The sequence below is a fragment of the Rattus norvegicus genome, chromosome 1, assembly GCF_036323735.1.
Source record: "Rattus norvegicus strain BN/NHsdMcwi chromosome 1, GRCr8, whole genome shotgun sequence".
Classification (NCBI taxonomy): domain Eukaryota; kingdom Metazoa; phylum Chordata; class Mammalia; order Rodentia; family Muridae; genus Rattus; species Rattus norvegicus.
The window spans coordinates 55,662,810-55,677,261 of NC_086019.1; the positions used below are offsets into that span (position 1 = coordinate 55,662,810).

The following is a 14,452-nucleotide window of genomic DNA, read 5'->3' on the forward strand; positions in this document are numbered from 1 at the left end:
CTTAGAAACAATGGCCAAGCTGACTGCCGGCCTCAAAACTTTTCCTCACACAGGTGTTCTCACACCTACAACTAGTGCACCAAGAGGGCACAACAGACACTCACACACAGTTGGGCACACACACACACCCACACTCACAGATGCACTCACAGTCACCACCAAGTATACCAACACACACACACACACACACACACACACACACACACACACACACACACACACACACACACAAAAGCAACTGTCCACACAAACACTGACCTAGACACACATACACAAGCTACTCACAAATCAATCAAATGCAAAATCCACACACTGCTCACTAGATCCACCAAAATCACCAAAGTCTCCACTCCACCACTCCTCTAAACACACTCAAGGAAATCCAGGCCTGGCTACAGCTTAACATCTGTTGGCTGGACCGCCTCACAGTCGCTCCTCATGAGGTCACAATAGGACCTGTCCTTGCATGGTTGGGAAGGACTCCAAGGCTCTGGCTTAGGTTGGCTATGGGGAGCCTTTAGGCTTTTAGAAATCAAAGCCTGTAGGATGGTTTGCTGTCCTTAGTTCTCTGTTTGAAGGTTTGCTGTGCCTCCTGCTTTAAAATCCTTATGTCTACCTTCCATGGGTCCCTTTTGCATTTCAACTATGGGTTTAAGAATATACTACAGATACATATATATATATATTAATTATACACACACACACGCGTGTGTGTGTGTGTGTGTGTGTGTGTGTGTGTGTGTGTGTAATCTTCTCTTTAAGACGGAGGTGGCTGCTGCCTTTCTGACATTACTCTATCCACTTTAATACCTGTCGCCAGCCATCTTACATTATTACAGAAGACCTTTCTCATGCCCAGCTAATCATTAACTGCATATCGCACTAAGTTGTGTGGTCTGTTGTTCCTGGAAATTACCCTAACCTGTGCCCTCCTTTAGGGCCAATCATAGTTAAGGTCAGTTAGAATTGCTTTGTATGCTAGTAACAATAACCTTGGACCCGAACCAACCACCCAACTGCCTGGGAAGACTTTCGGCACCTGTGTATGAGCTCTTAGTTGCTAAGAGCTTCTGTGGTTTTGCCTTTCATACTACAGTCCTTGGAAATAGGGTTGCAGTCTCTACTCCCCTGTGTGACATGTGTCCCTGACCAATCAGTCCCAGGATATATGTTCCATAAACTGTCCCTGCTTGACTGAAATGGCTGTCTGGTTTGTGGAGTGATTCCTGCACCCCAACACTGCTCATGAGACATAATAAAGAAACTTATTACTACCTGTAGGGTGACAGGAAGATGCCTTCCTCACAGCTTCCAAGGCTTTTGATTCTCATCTGCCCTGCAAAGTGTGAAGAACTGATTTTGAACCCATGCGAAAGTTGAGCACACACCTGTAATATCAGAGCTTTTAGGAAGCAGGAAAAGCAGGAGAAACAGAAATTTGCCTGGGAGCTTGTCGTTCAGGCAGCCTGCCATGTGCAACATCAAACCACACACCTAGTTCCAAACAAGGTAAGATAAGGTCTGACAAAAATGTCCTCTAACCTCCACACACATGGTGGGACACATCCATAACAGTGTACATACAAGATTGCTTCATTCTTTTCTCTTCTCTTCTCTTCTCTTCTCTTCTCTTCTCTTCTCTTCTCTTCTCTTCTCTTCTCTTCTCTTCTCTTCTCTTCTCTCTCTCCCTCTCTCTCTCTCCCTCTCTCTCTCTCTCTCTCTCTCTCTCTCTCTCTCACACACACACACACACACACAAGCACACACATACCACACCACACACATTCCCACCCTTTATTACAAACACACAAACTTACACTCACACGGACACACAGAATGGGTGAGTATACACAACACTATACAAAAACAGCAACACAAACACTCTTTAGGAACTATGATTTTCTAGTAAAATTTTCCTTCAAAATTGAGGAAGAAAACTAAGAAACTCCCACAGATGAAGACCGATTTAAAGGATTTCAGAATCTCAAGAAGAAATAAAGAACAGGTGATCCCCGGACAATCCCCAAAGGCAAGGTGAACTTCTGCTTCCTCCAAGATGTGAGAGTTGCCATGTTACATGACCCCAAACAGCAGTGCCACCTAGGCTCATGTACACAGACATCTCCTTCATTGACATCAGAAACTGAAGAAGTTGTTCAGGGCTGTCAAAATAGCAGTAATACAGTTCACATAGGACTGGTAGTATTTTAGCATTTTCAGTATGATCTCCATGGTAACAAAGAAAAAAAGAACCAAACCCCAGATCAACAGAAAGGAAGAGAAAGTCAAGCATTTCTTTACAAAAAAACCCAACACAGCAGAAAAGGCAATAATCAGGGAAGAGAGACAAAGCTGTAAGGCTAATGAAGAATACAGGAATGCTTCTTTGGTGGCTAGTGCATGTTCTCTCTCTCTCTCTCTCTCTCTCTCTCTCTCTCGCTTGCTCTTGCTCTCACTCTTGCTCTCTCTCTTGTTCTGTCTTTCCCTCCATCCATCCCTCTCTCTCTCTCTCTCGCCATCCTTCCATCCCTCCCCTCCCCCTCTTTACACACAGAGGTTGGCAGGATTTTATAGAAAACCAAGTCCATCCTGAGTGTAGGGCTTACTTTAAGACACTAAGGTCCAATAGTGGAACAGGTGTGTGTGAGGACAAGGAGCTCTGTGCTCCCTCAGACCAGAAGGAACAGAGTTCCTGTGCTGACACAGTTAAAATAAACTCTCAATCACAGTCTGTGACAGCCAGGTCACAGGACCCAGGCTGCTGTGTTATTTGTGAGCACCCAGTGCAGCCAGAAGTTAACTATTGAGCACTGACTGGCCCAAATCCCAAAAGGGTCTCTGTTTTTCAGAGTGCTGGGGGAAGTGCAGTGTGTAGCACTTTCCTTCTGAAGACTCTTCTGGGGTTTTCAATCCCCTGTAGAGGACCCTCATGGCTGCAGACACTAAGCCTGGGAGGAAAGATCCTCATCTGTAGTGTTCATTGAAAGGCCTGAGAGCAGAAAAGGAAAGAAACAGCAAAATGTGCCCCTTCTGCTCACTGTGGTTCAGTTTCTGCCTTTGCAGCTGAGCTCAGGTGCCCTGGAGTCCTCCCTAGCCTGAGTCAGTGATCTCAAGTTCAAGTCCCAGCCTCCCAGTTTGTAGTATCAAACCCAGCACAGTGTCAAGCCATGGGAGATGTGGACACTATCTAGGCCTTGCTGTTTGCATCTGAGTGGTGCTGTTGAGCACCAGAAGAAGCAAGGGCAACAAGGTCATGTAGAGTACTGACAGGCACTGGGCTACTAGTGACTATGAAGTCACCCTTCACCCCCACCAAGGTGTTCAGGGACATGCAGCCTTGAGCTAACCTTCCTCCAAAACTCGATTTTATGATCCCTCTAGCTCTATATTTTGGTTCTGCAACACCTCCTAGCCTCTCCTCAGACAGTTGTATCTCTGAAAGAGAAGGTAAATTGCCCTTCACCAACCCCTCCTTTGAAAGATGTCCTTTCTAATACACAGTGGCACCGCAGAGACTGGAACAGAAAGAGACTGCCCTTCACGGTGGCATGGTCAGAGCAACAGGGTTTGCTGGTTCCCTGAGCAGCAGCCCTGAGTCCGTGTGAGCACTGGATCCTGGAGACCTGCATTCAGAAGGAAGATGGGACAGAACGAGTTAGACTCTTTGGCATGCTCTCCATCCTGTCCTTAATTCACCCAGTGCCACAGGACAATCAGAGACACATTACTGACTTGTATTAGACCTTTATATGTTGTTTCCAGTTAGAAAGGAGACATTTGTGTTGTCTCAAGCATTCTGCAAGCACTGGTTGACTTAATGTACCATTGGTCAGGAAGGTGGTGTGGTGCACAGCCAAAAGCCTAAGTACCCAGTCCCCAAGCCTGCAGTATCCTATGGAACTGGGAATGTCCCCATTCTGCTGTGCTGGCACAGGCCACTCACAGGTCTAGAAGGGCAGAAAAACATCCACTAGGTTCACAACATAGAGGGTAGGTGCTCAAGTGTCCTCTCTACCCCACACCTCCTGATTCCTTGTCCACAGCATGGGCTGAAAACAAGAAACACCCTAAGTTGCTAACATGGCATCCAGAGGGTTCTTCCCACGGATACGACATCTACTGGCCTCGTGCTTACTATCGTGCCTATTGGAGTGGACAAGCCAGAGTGCCTTACAGCATTTACATCTACATACCATGCTCTGCCTTTCCATACTCCAGGGCCTGTGCATCTTCTGAGTCCTCAGTTCACTTCCCTGAGATGTGGCCTTGGTGTTCCTTCTACACAGGCACTGGCCCAGTTGTGAAAGTAGCTAAAAGACCAGACCGCAGTTGACTGTAACACAGAGGGTAGTCATGCCCAAGCCTATCATACCCTGACTGCACAAGCCTCCTTTAAAATCTCTTCACTCATTTTGGTGTTCCTATATACATGTGTGCATGGCAGGCATGTGTGTAGAGTGAGGTGTGCATGCATGTGTGCATATAGGTACAAATGTCACGTGTGATGTGCACAGTGTATATATGTCTGTGATATATGTAATGTGCATGCACATCTGACACGTGATGTGTATGTTGTGTGGGTTTAGGAATATGGAAGATATATACATATATATATATATATATATTTGTATAGTGTGTGTGTGTGTGCATGCGTGAGTTTGTGTATGTGTGTTGTGCACTGTGAACATCTGATCGGGTCCTTTAGTTTTCATACTAGCTGGCCTGCTGCAGAAAGGAAACAGGTCTCCCCAGGAGAGTCTAAGCATCCAGCCGTCCAGGGATGGGCCTGCACATGAACATAGTCTGGCCAGAAACACCCTCTAAGCTCTTAATGAAGAACATTCTCATTCCAGAAGAAGCAAGAGAAAACTAAAAAGAAGCCAGACAGCAAACTGAGCTTCCACCACAGAAAATTCTTATATGGGAAAGCTCCCAATTCCCTGAGAGTGAGATGTTTACGACCCCACTGCCTGCTCTGGAAGCAAACCCACTCCCCTGCTGAAAATTGGGGCCTTCCTGTAATCTCCTACCCTGAAGACAGGCAGAGGGAGAGTGGCTGGGATCAGGATGTAACCTGAATAAAGAATACATTCTGGGAATTTAAAAAGTTAGTCTGGAAGTTGGAAAAATTGCTCAGTGGTTAGGAGCACTGAATGCTCTATCAGAGGTCCAGAGTTCAAATCCCAGCAACTATATGGTGGCTCACAAATATCTCAAATGAGACCTGATGCTATCTGGTGTTTCTAAAGACAGCTACATTGTACTTACATATAACAAATAAATAAACAAACAAACAAATGAATTACCTGGTCTTAATTTTAGAGCAAGGAGTAAAATGTCCTGAGATTAAATTCAAATGCATGTCTTGGACTGCCTGGATCTTTCAGATCTGTAGGAAACATCTCAAGGAAGAACAAGAGAGGCTGGAGAAGGATGGGGAAGGGTCTGATCCGTGCAGCTCCTCAGTGTCCACTAGCACAGCACTTGTCCTTGGGAGATGACGTCTTTCACTCTTCCAGACTCACCAATCAGAATTACATGCTCTGTGGATGAACCTGTAAAAGAGGACAGTTGCTCTTGGGCCAATATGGAGGTTCCTGGCCTCTCAGCAAGCTCACTGCTGACTTTTGAGGTCTCTGGAGGGTGAGCAAAATGAAGACACACAGGGTAGCCTCAGGTTGAGTCAGCCAGGCCCGGGGGCTCAGTGGTGTCTCTCAGATTCCCAGGCCCTCCCTGAGATTGAACACTCTACACAGTGTAAGAGGATTAGGGGATAACCAGGAAATGAAGTTGCTCAGGTGGCTGACTCTGTAGGAGGGAAATAATTCACAGTGGGAAGCTTCAGGACAGTCAGGTGACCTGAGCCCTCCACGGAGTCTAAGTCCAGACTCACAGACATTCTTCTGTCCACAAGTCTCCTAAACGCAGGCCTTGTCTGACCTGCAGTCCAGAGCACTGTATTATACAGTATCCCTTAGAGAGAGGACAAACTTTCAAAGTTAGGCCTCTTCTGTGTCACACTGAGACTGGGTCTGTAGCACAGTGGATGCTGATGGGGACTGGCCACAACTGGCATTCTATCCCACCAAAAGCAAAAAAGAAGTAAGAAGGAAAGAAGGAGAGAGAGAGAGAGAGAGAGAGAGAGAGAGAGAGAGAGAGAGAGAGAGAGAGAGAGAGAGAGAGAGAGGGAAGGAAGAAAGAAAGAAAGAAAGAAAGAAAGAAAGAAAGATACAAAGAAACAAAGATATAAGAAGATTCAAGGAAGGAAGAAAGAAATAACCCATCTATCTCACTCCCTGCAATCCTGGTTTTCACCATAATGGGGCGCGGATGTGACCTTCTTCCTACAAATGAAAGCTGACTTCCCTCAGGGAGATAGATAGTTAGATAGATAGATAGATAGATAGATAGATAGATAGATAGATAGATAGATAGATAGATAGATGGATGGATGGATGGATGGATGGATGGATGGATGGATGGATGGATGATGGATGGATGGATGATGGATGGATGGGTGAATAGATAGATAGAGATAGAGATACAGAGATAGAGAAGTGATTTGACTTAATCAGTTTCTTCCAGTCCTATTCTTCAGAGCAAAGTCACCTTCGACATGGCTGGTGCAATTGCTTGTTCTTCATTTCTGCTTTCTTTGGCTGTTCCTTCAAGGCAGCCCCCTTAGAATCTGCTCATCTCAATAAAGCCCCATCTGTGGAATGTATATCTTCTCAGTAAGGAGCTGAGGCATTCTTGGAAGGAGCTCCCAAAATCCCCTCTGGGGCAGATGACAGTGTTCTCTACTTCAGACAGCAGCTGCATGAAGCAAACACACACCTGTCTGAACATTCCAGCTTGGGTGCACGTCACAGTGCACCTACCCCAGGGTCCCTGCCAGTTACACATTCCACAGGGTCACTACTACAAGATCCCATCCCAAGGGCTCTTGCTCCATTGCTCCTACCCCAGGGACCCTGGCCCACTGAACCAACCTCAGGGATCCTGTTCCATTGTACCCACCATGCTGCACCTTCTTGAGAGTACCTACTGTCCTGAGGTCACTTTTTATAAAATCTAATGCAAAGATCTTGCCAGTAAGACCACATTGTCTTTGGTGGCACCAAGTAGATAATAGCAGGACTTCATCACCTTCCCTTTCTCAATCCCTTCTCACAGTTGGACATGTGGAAGCAAAGTAACTGGCAGCAGAATACAGAATATTCACCCAGAATATCACCACCCCTAGAATTCTCATGAGATGTGCTGCTATGACTATGATACAGGGGTGGCAGGTAGGCTTTGATATTGAACAAGCCTAGGCTGGTGCCTCTGCTCACATGTGTGCCAGCAGCTTAGCTTAAGTCTACATGTCGTAAACTCTGAGAGGAGGAAGGAGATCTTCCTACATAGAGGCTGTTCTCTGAACCTGTGTTGGCCAAGGTCAAGCCAGTGTTTGAACATGCCAGTTCCAGCCCCTGAGGGTTTTCTGCCTGCCTGGTGTTTGTCGTGCTTTATGTCTGGTGAGGTGAAGATGTGGTCCATGCTAGGAATATCTTTGAAGACAACTGCCCTGGGTTCCCATGCTAAAATTCAATTCAGGACTGACAGGGACCTAAATACCAACAAGACCGTGCCAGGACCATGAGTTCAAAAACCAAAAGCAAATGGGACCTTGATGTCCTCCTTTGCTGCTCTGAAAAGACTCACGACACACAATTCTCCTGCACATCCAATGCCCCTTGGGAAAATCCTCTGTCAAGGGCAGGTGATGCCTCATGAGAGTGAACTGTCAGGGTAGGACAAGACACTTGGGACTACTGTCCTGAACTCACCAGTCTCAGATGAATGGGCTTTGAAAAGTTTTCAGAACACAGGATAGGGGTGTGTAAGCAAGTGCATGTAATCCTTGGGAAATACATAGTTCCTGAGGAGGTTCTGAGAGCTGTTGGATCCACTCCTGGAGAAGACAGCATTGTGTTCAGGGGGTAACAGAGCAGGAGCCTGCTGATGCTATTCACAGTATTGCAAGGGAGCGGTAACAATGCCCTTAGGAGCAGGATGTCCTAGCACTCTCAGATCAAGCAGACAGCCTAGCACCAATTAGGGCCATATCCCAAGAGAATGCTTCTAATGTAGGAAGCTTCTAATGTCTGGAGGCAGAAGAAGGGAACATGGACATTGTTTGAGTTAGGGGTTTACTGCTGAGAAGAGACACACCACAACAAATGCAGCTCTTATAAGGACAACATTAATGAACACAGGATTGCAGGTTCAGAAACTCAGTCCATTATCTTCAAGCTTGGAGGATGGCAGCATCCAGGCAGGCATGGTGCCAGAGAGACTGAGAGTTCTACATCTTCATCTGAAGGCTGCTTGGGGAAGATTGGCTTGCATGTGCATAGGAAAAGGGTCTTAAAGCCATGCCAATGTGACCCACCTACTTTAACAAGGCAAAGTCTCCTAATAATGATACTCTAGAGCTAAGCATATACAATCACAGACATCTCCAAGGAGGGTGGCACTGTTCTATTAGAGAGAAGCATCAGCTCCCATTAATATATTGAGGTCAACCGTGGATAGGGCACAGAGCCCTCCACACATCCTGGAACTCATGGAGGCATCCTATGAAAGAGCTTTTTCCCAGAAGCACACATGTGTGTCAAGGCCTCCTTTCCAGCCAGTCCCTAGGGAATCTCCAGTGCTAAACTCTGTCTCTTCCTTTGCAGAAGTGAAATATAATAAAAATTCACACTTCACAGTACAGTGAATAGCAATAATGGCGAAAGGTGTAAATAGAACCGATTAGTACCAGAGTATGTGGATTGATGTTATATGAAATGTGTGTGGATGCCGTGCAGTATCCTCTTCCATGTACCTACATACTGAGCAACGACCCTGGACCATGCTGCTCTAGACAGAACCATCTGGAATTCACTCACTGAGGGACTTATGCCCTGGAGTGGCAGCTACAGGTAGGACTTGTTCATCCATGTCACGGAGTGAAGAGACAGAGATGCATGGATTAAATGGAGAGAAGCAGACTGGAATGGTGGAGAGGCTAACCTGCCAACAACCCCAAACCCCCAGCAGGATGACAATGGAGAACAGCGAGCAGTTTCCCAGCCAGCCTCACTCTCCATAGACAGACTTCTTCCAGTCCTTCCATTTTCCCAAGGAAAGAAAAGTTCAAAAAGCAGGGACAGGGAAAGAAAAACTGCTCTACTCCCAGGAGCCAAAAACAAGCTCCATAGCACCTCCCTGTCTGAGCCCATAACCAGCCACAGCCCAGTCCTCTGCTCATCTCTAGAGGCTCAGGGATCCAGGCAGATGAGCCCTTGAATCACAAACGGCTGCTCTACAGCATTCTATGGGTGTCAGTCCTGAGTCCCTGAGCCTGAGGTGCTCTGCACTGCTATTCAGATAAGACTTCTCTTGATTTCTGTACAAAGATCTCTGTGTTGGATGTCAGAGGAGTGTGTCCACCCAGCATTGGTCCTGGGGCTCTGGCCCTCTAATCTGTTGGTCCATGTTAACTTCACCACAGAGCCACCATGTGTCCTTGTACAGCCCCTCCTTGATCACCTTTTGTAGGAAGATATTTAGAGTCCCTTGCAGGTGGCACAGAAAATGGCACACGGCTGAGGGTGGTAGACAAATCTGGGGACACATCAAATGCTAGGATGTTGTGAGGATCCCTAAGCCATGCTTGGGCAGGCCTGTGCCAGGGCTCCCATAGGACCCTTTCTTTCTGTCCCCTATACACACCAAGAACCAGTTACCAGGCAGGGGTGAAGGGAACTTGGATTCGAGGCCTAGCCCAGTCCTATGATTCCTTACCTTGTAGCCCTTGCGTCCTTTGGGGCTCAACAGTTCCCCTACAATGCAGACAGCAAGGCATACCTGGTATTCACAGCTTACCTGGGCTGAAACTGGGCTGCGTTTGATACTACAAACCAGGAGGATGTGACTTGGCTTGAAATCACTCACTCAGGCTAGGGAGGACTCCAGGGCACCTGAGCTCAACTGCAAAGGCAGAAGCTGAACCACAGTGAGCAGAGGTGGCACATTTTGCTGCTTCTTTGCTTTTCTGCTCTCAGGCCTTTCAATGAACTCTACAGATGAGGATCTTTCCTCCCAGGCTTAGTTTCTGCAGCCATGAGGGTCCTCTACAGGGAACTCAAACCCCAGAAGAGTCTTCAAGAGGAAACTGCTACACACTGCACTGTCCCCCAGCACTCTGAAAAACAGAGACCCTTTCTGGGCTTGGGCCAGTCAGTGCTCAGTACTTAACTTCTGGCTGCACTGGGTGCTCACACATAACACAGCAGCCTGGGTCCTGTGACCTGGCTGTCACAGACTGTGATTGAGAGTTTATTTCATGTGAGTCAGCATAGCCACTCTGTTCCTTCTGGTCCCAGGGAACACAGAGCTCCTTGTCTTCACACATTCCTGTTTTAACGTTGGACCTTAATATCTAAAGTGAAGCCCACACTCAGGATGGCCTTGTTTTTCTATACATCATGCCAACTTCTGTGTGAGAGGGAGTTTTTTCGTGTATATGCATACCCCCTTATGTGCCTAGGTGTCCATGTATACCCATGGTACCCATGGACCAACTGTCTCCCGTCCCCAACCCCACCCCGCCCCTGGGATGCCCAGCACAGCCACAGTACAGCCTTCTGTGGGTCTGGATGTGCCTGTCTGCCCTTCCCACCAGAGCATGGCCTGCTATGACAGCAGCTCTTCATTATTTTGGTAAACATAGCAGTGAACCCAGGTGGGGCTTCTGGTCCTCAGGGAGCTCACTTGTCCCCCACTAGTCCCCTTGGTTGAGGGATTGTGGTTTTCAGGACTCCCAGAAGCAGCAGAAGCCAATGGACTCATCCTTAGTGTGTGCAGCAGCTAAAGGTGCATGGAGGTCAGGACTTGTGCCCTGTGTCTTCAGAGACAAGAAGGAGCCAAGACCATTGGCTGACCCTGAGTAGCCACTTGGGCCCCATAAAGATTCTATTTATGTCCTTCCTCTGAGCCTGTGGAGACATTGTGGGGAACTATGCCAATTTTCTCTGGACACCAGGCTGTGCAGAGCTCCAGACTGTGGTCACAATCCATAGGGAATGAACAGGACAATTAAAGGCCAGGCTCTGCCATGTCTCTGCCAAAGAGAGTTCAGTGGGGTCAAGGTGTGGGCATAAGGAGGAGCCCAGGCAGATTCCAGAGTCTCTTTCCTATATTCATCTGAAGGCTGGGGAAAGAAAGTCACCACAAAATGATAGTGACTTTACATGACTGCCTATTAAAAGAAACATCAAAGATGACAGGCGTAAATCATGAAAATGGCATCTGTGTGTGCGGAGACAGCTGTCTGCATGGACAGAGTGTACCCACACTCCAAGCAGGGACTACGAGCATGGGGAGTGTCTGTATACACTTGCAGCAGGGCATACATGCTACCAAGCACACAATAAAAGCCATCATGCGGGGCTGGGGATTTAGCTCAGTGGTAGAGCGCTTACCTAGGAAGCGCAAGGCCCTGGGTTCTGTTCCCAGCTCCGAAAAAAAGAACCAAAAAAAAAAGCCATCATGCCCAAGCCTTGGGTCTATAAGTCACTGAAAGCCTCTCACCCCTCAGTGGGGTCCGAACTCCAACACCTTAGAGACATCCACAGACTGTGCCTGTCAGAATATGGAGAGCCATGATGAGAGTCTCCCCGGGGAACTCTGTGGTCTTGCTGGAAAATCAAGAGGAAAGCCCAGCCTATAGGCCAACGTGCAGCACAGTTAATACACAGTGTAAGCTGCATTGACGCACAAAGATGCTGAAGACAGAACATGGGAGGGCCTGGCAGAACTGTAACTCGGCCAAAGGTGGTGCCGCTTACAAAAAAGAGCAATCATGCCTGTGGTAGCTCCCTAAAGCCCAGCTCTCTGACCCCTGTATTTTGGGGTCTCTGAGGAAGACAAACCGATGGACTCCTAGAGCATCCTGTTGATTAGCTTGCTGTTCAGATGTGGGATGTGGTCACAGTGCTCTGACAAGGCCATAAGGGCATCTGCTAGGACAGCCAGACTCTAATTGATAAAGAAGGCCTCCTTCAGGGCAAACCCAGTCACCAAGACACAGCTGTAAAGTAAGCAGTCCAGTCGCTTGTGAGCATGCTATCCAGACAGGAACAGGCAAACAGAGGTGGTTCTTGGGAGGGACCATGGGACCCACCCACTTCCCAGACAGGCACCATGGCCTGGTAGTCATTGAGGTCCCTTGTTGGATACCACAGTCCTTTTAACTGCAGGTAACCCTTTTTCTAGACACAGAACAACATAAGGCCCATCATGGGGTATAACATGGCCTTCTGTTGACAGTTCACAAGCTCTCTCTACTGTGTTGCCCTTTGATGACTCTGGCATTCTTGACTGGGCAGATGTTGTCCCCCGTTCACCTGCATACACACTGCTGGCCCAGTCCATGTGCTGAAACCTGCCCCCCAGGACCTGCCCAGCATGGTTGGGTGGGTCCACTGGAGATGAAGCCCAGTGCAGTGGTAATCCACAAATACCTGCCCTTGCTTTCTCGTGAAGGTCAGCTTGGCTGGACTTTGGGGCTGTGGTCCGGAGAGTGGAAAACAGAAGGGTCACAAAGGTCTGTCAATCATCAGACAGAGCTGAATGTCTGGGAATCCATTGGCAGACAACTGAGACTCCCTAAGCACCATGAGGCAGGCTTTGCTCAAGCACTGTCCATAGGGGGCAAGTCCTGGAGGTGGATGTGCCTACTAAACAGACAATGCTGCCCTAAGCAGTCTCGTCCCTTACAGAAGTGTCACTGTAGCAAGATGGAGAATGTCCATCTATACTGGCTTTCCATAGGAGTGAAAACTAGCCTGTGTGTCCTGCTGTGCCCAGGGCTCTGCACTCTGGCTTATGATGTGGAGGCCCAGAGCAGCTGTCCAGCATAGCATGTGAGAACTTGAACGCACTGCATTTAAGTCCTAGGGTGAGTCTCATGTGGTCAAACTGCATGACTCAGGTGGCTGACATCTAACCTGCTGTGATTGACATCGCTGGCTTTTACAATGAGGCTGTAGCCTTAGGGGCCATGTTCTCTGAGTTGCATACCTCTGTGGATGAGGCCCACAAACTCCAGGGCACTGGAGACAGAACTGGAAAAGGACAGCATGAGTCAGAGGTAACCCCCTGGATGATCTGACAAGGGATAAGCACTCTGCGCTCAGGGTAACCTTATCTTACTCATCTGACAGACAATTCTCATGTGAACCAAGTGTGGTAAGTTTAAGAAAATAGGCTGGGGCTGGAGAGCAGGCTCAGTGGTTAAGAGCATGGCTGCTCTTTCAAAGGTCTTGAGTTCGATTCCAGTCACCATATCATAGATACTAACTATGTATTATTAGATCTGATGCCCTCTTTGGACACACAGATGTACATGCAGATAGAGCACTAAAGTAAATGAATCTTAAAAGAAAGGAACAAATGAATGAAAGAAGGAAGAAAAGAAAGATAAAGAATGAAAGAAAGAATGAAGGAAAGGAAAGAAAGAATGAAAGAGACAGAGAGAGAGGGGGGAGGAGGAAGAGGAGGAAGAGGAGGAGGAGGAGGAGGAGTAAAGAAAGGAGGAAGCAAACAAGCAAGCTGCTCAGCTGTAGAGAAATGGGCCTGTAATCCCCAGACACTCAAGACACACAGTAGGTAGGGGGATCAGAAGTTCAAAGCTAGCCTGGTCTACAGCATGAGTTTCAGGTCTGCTTGGACAACTTAGTGACACCCTTTATCTAAAGGTGAGGAGGGCTAAGGCTACTAACTCAGTGGTAGAGCACTCATGGGGGAAGCAGACTGCTGTCCATTGATACCTCTCTTTTCTTGCTCTGAAATAGACAATGGTGTTAGAAGAGTCAAAGGTCCCTGTCTTAGCATCCACTATTCTATTTGCTACAATGTTAAGGGTCCAATTTTTGGTATTTTTTCAGTGATCAAATCTATGAAACAAAACTTAAGCAATACTCTTATTGCTGTCAGAGTGGCAGGTGGATGATAAATGCTTGCCCACCTGCATCAGTAAAAAGCTGGTTCCTTGGACTCCCTGCAAACACATCACTGCTAACTGTATGCCTTGTGTAGGCTTTTCCAGCACTGTACATAGCTTGAAAACCTTCCCTGCTATGGACCCTTGAGTGGGCATCCTGCCTCTCAGTCTCAGAATGGAGCAAAGATCCCCTGGTTACCTCTAGGCTCACAGGTCATGGACCTCTTCCATCCCGTGGTGAGGAAGACTGGCACGGCTGCACACACCTTGGAAAAAGAACATATTGGCAACCCTTATCGAAAATGATGCTTCTCACTTTCCATTATGGCATTCTATAAAATATGGGTATTTCCAGGTATAATTAGACGTGTTGTTGATTGAGTGTGTGTATGTTTTTGGAGGTTGGAGGCGGAT

The 14,452-nt window shown here is 47.5% G+C and overlaps 1 protein-coding gene across 3 annotated transcripts in view; it reads right to left on the minus strand.

Annotated features, from left to right (window-relative positions):
• The window catches only part of LOC134478836 (sperm motility kinase 2B-like), a 61,686-nt gene that overhangs the window by 7,998 nt on the left and 39,236 nt on the right, over positions 1-14,452 (minus strand). Inside the window, exons 1-2 of one of the 3 annotated variants that reach the window (XM_063280813.1) lie at positions 5,307-6,107; positions 1-4,310 (exon numbers count right to left, since the gene is read on the minus strand). The gene's annotated coding sequence lies outside the window, so the exon portion shown is untranslated. The other 2 variants (XR_010062889.1, XM_063280812.1) reach the window with 2 other exon arrangements.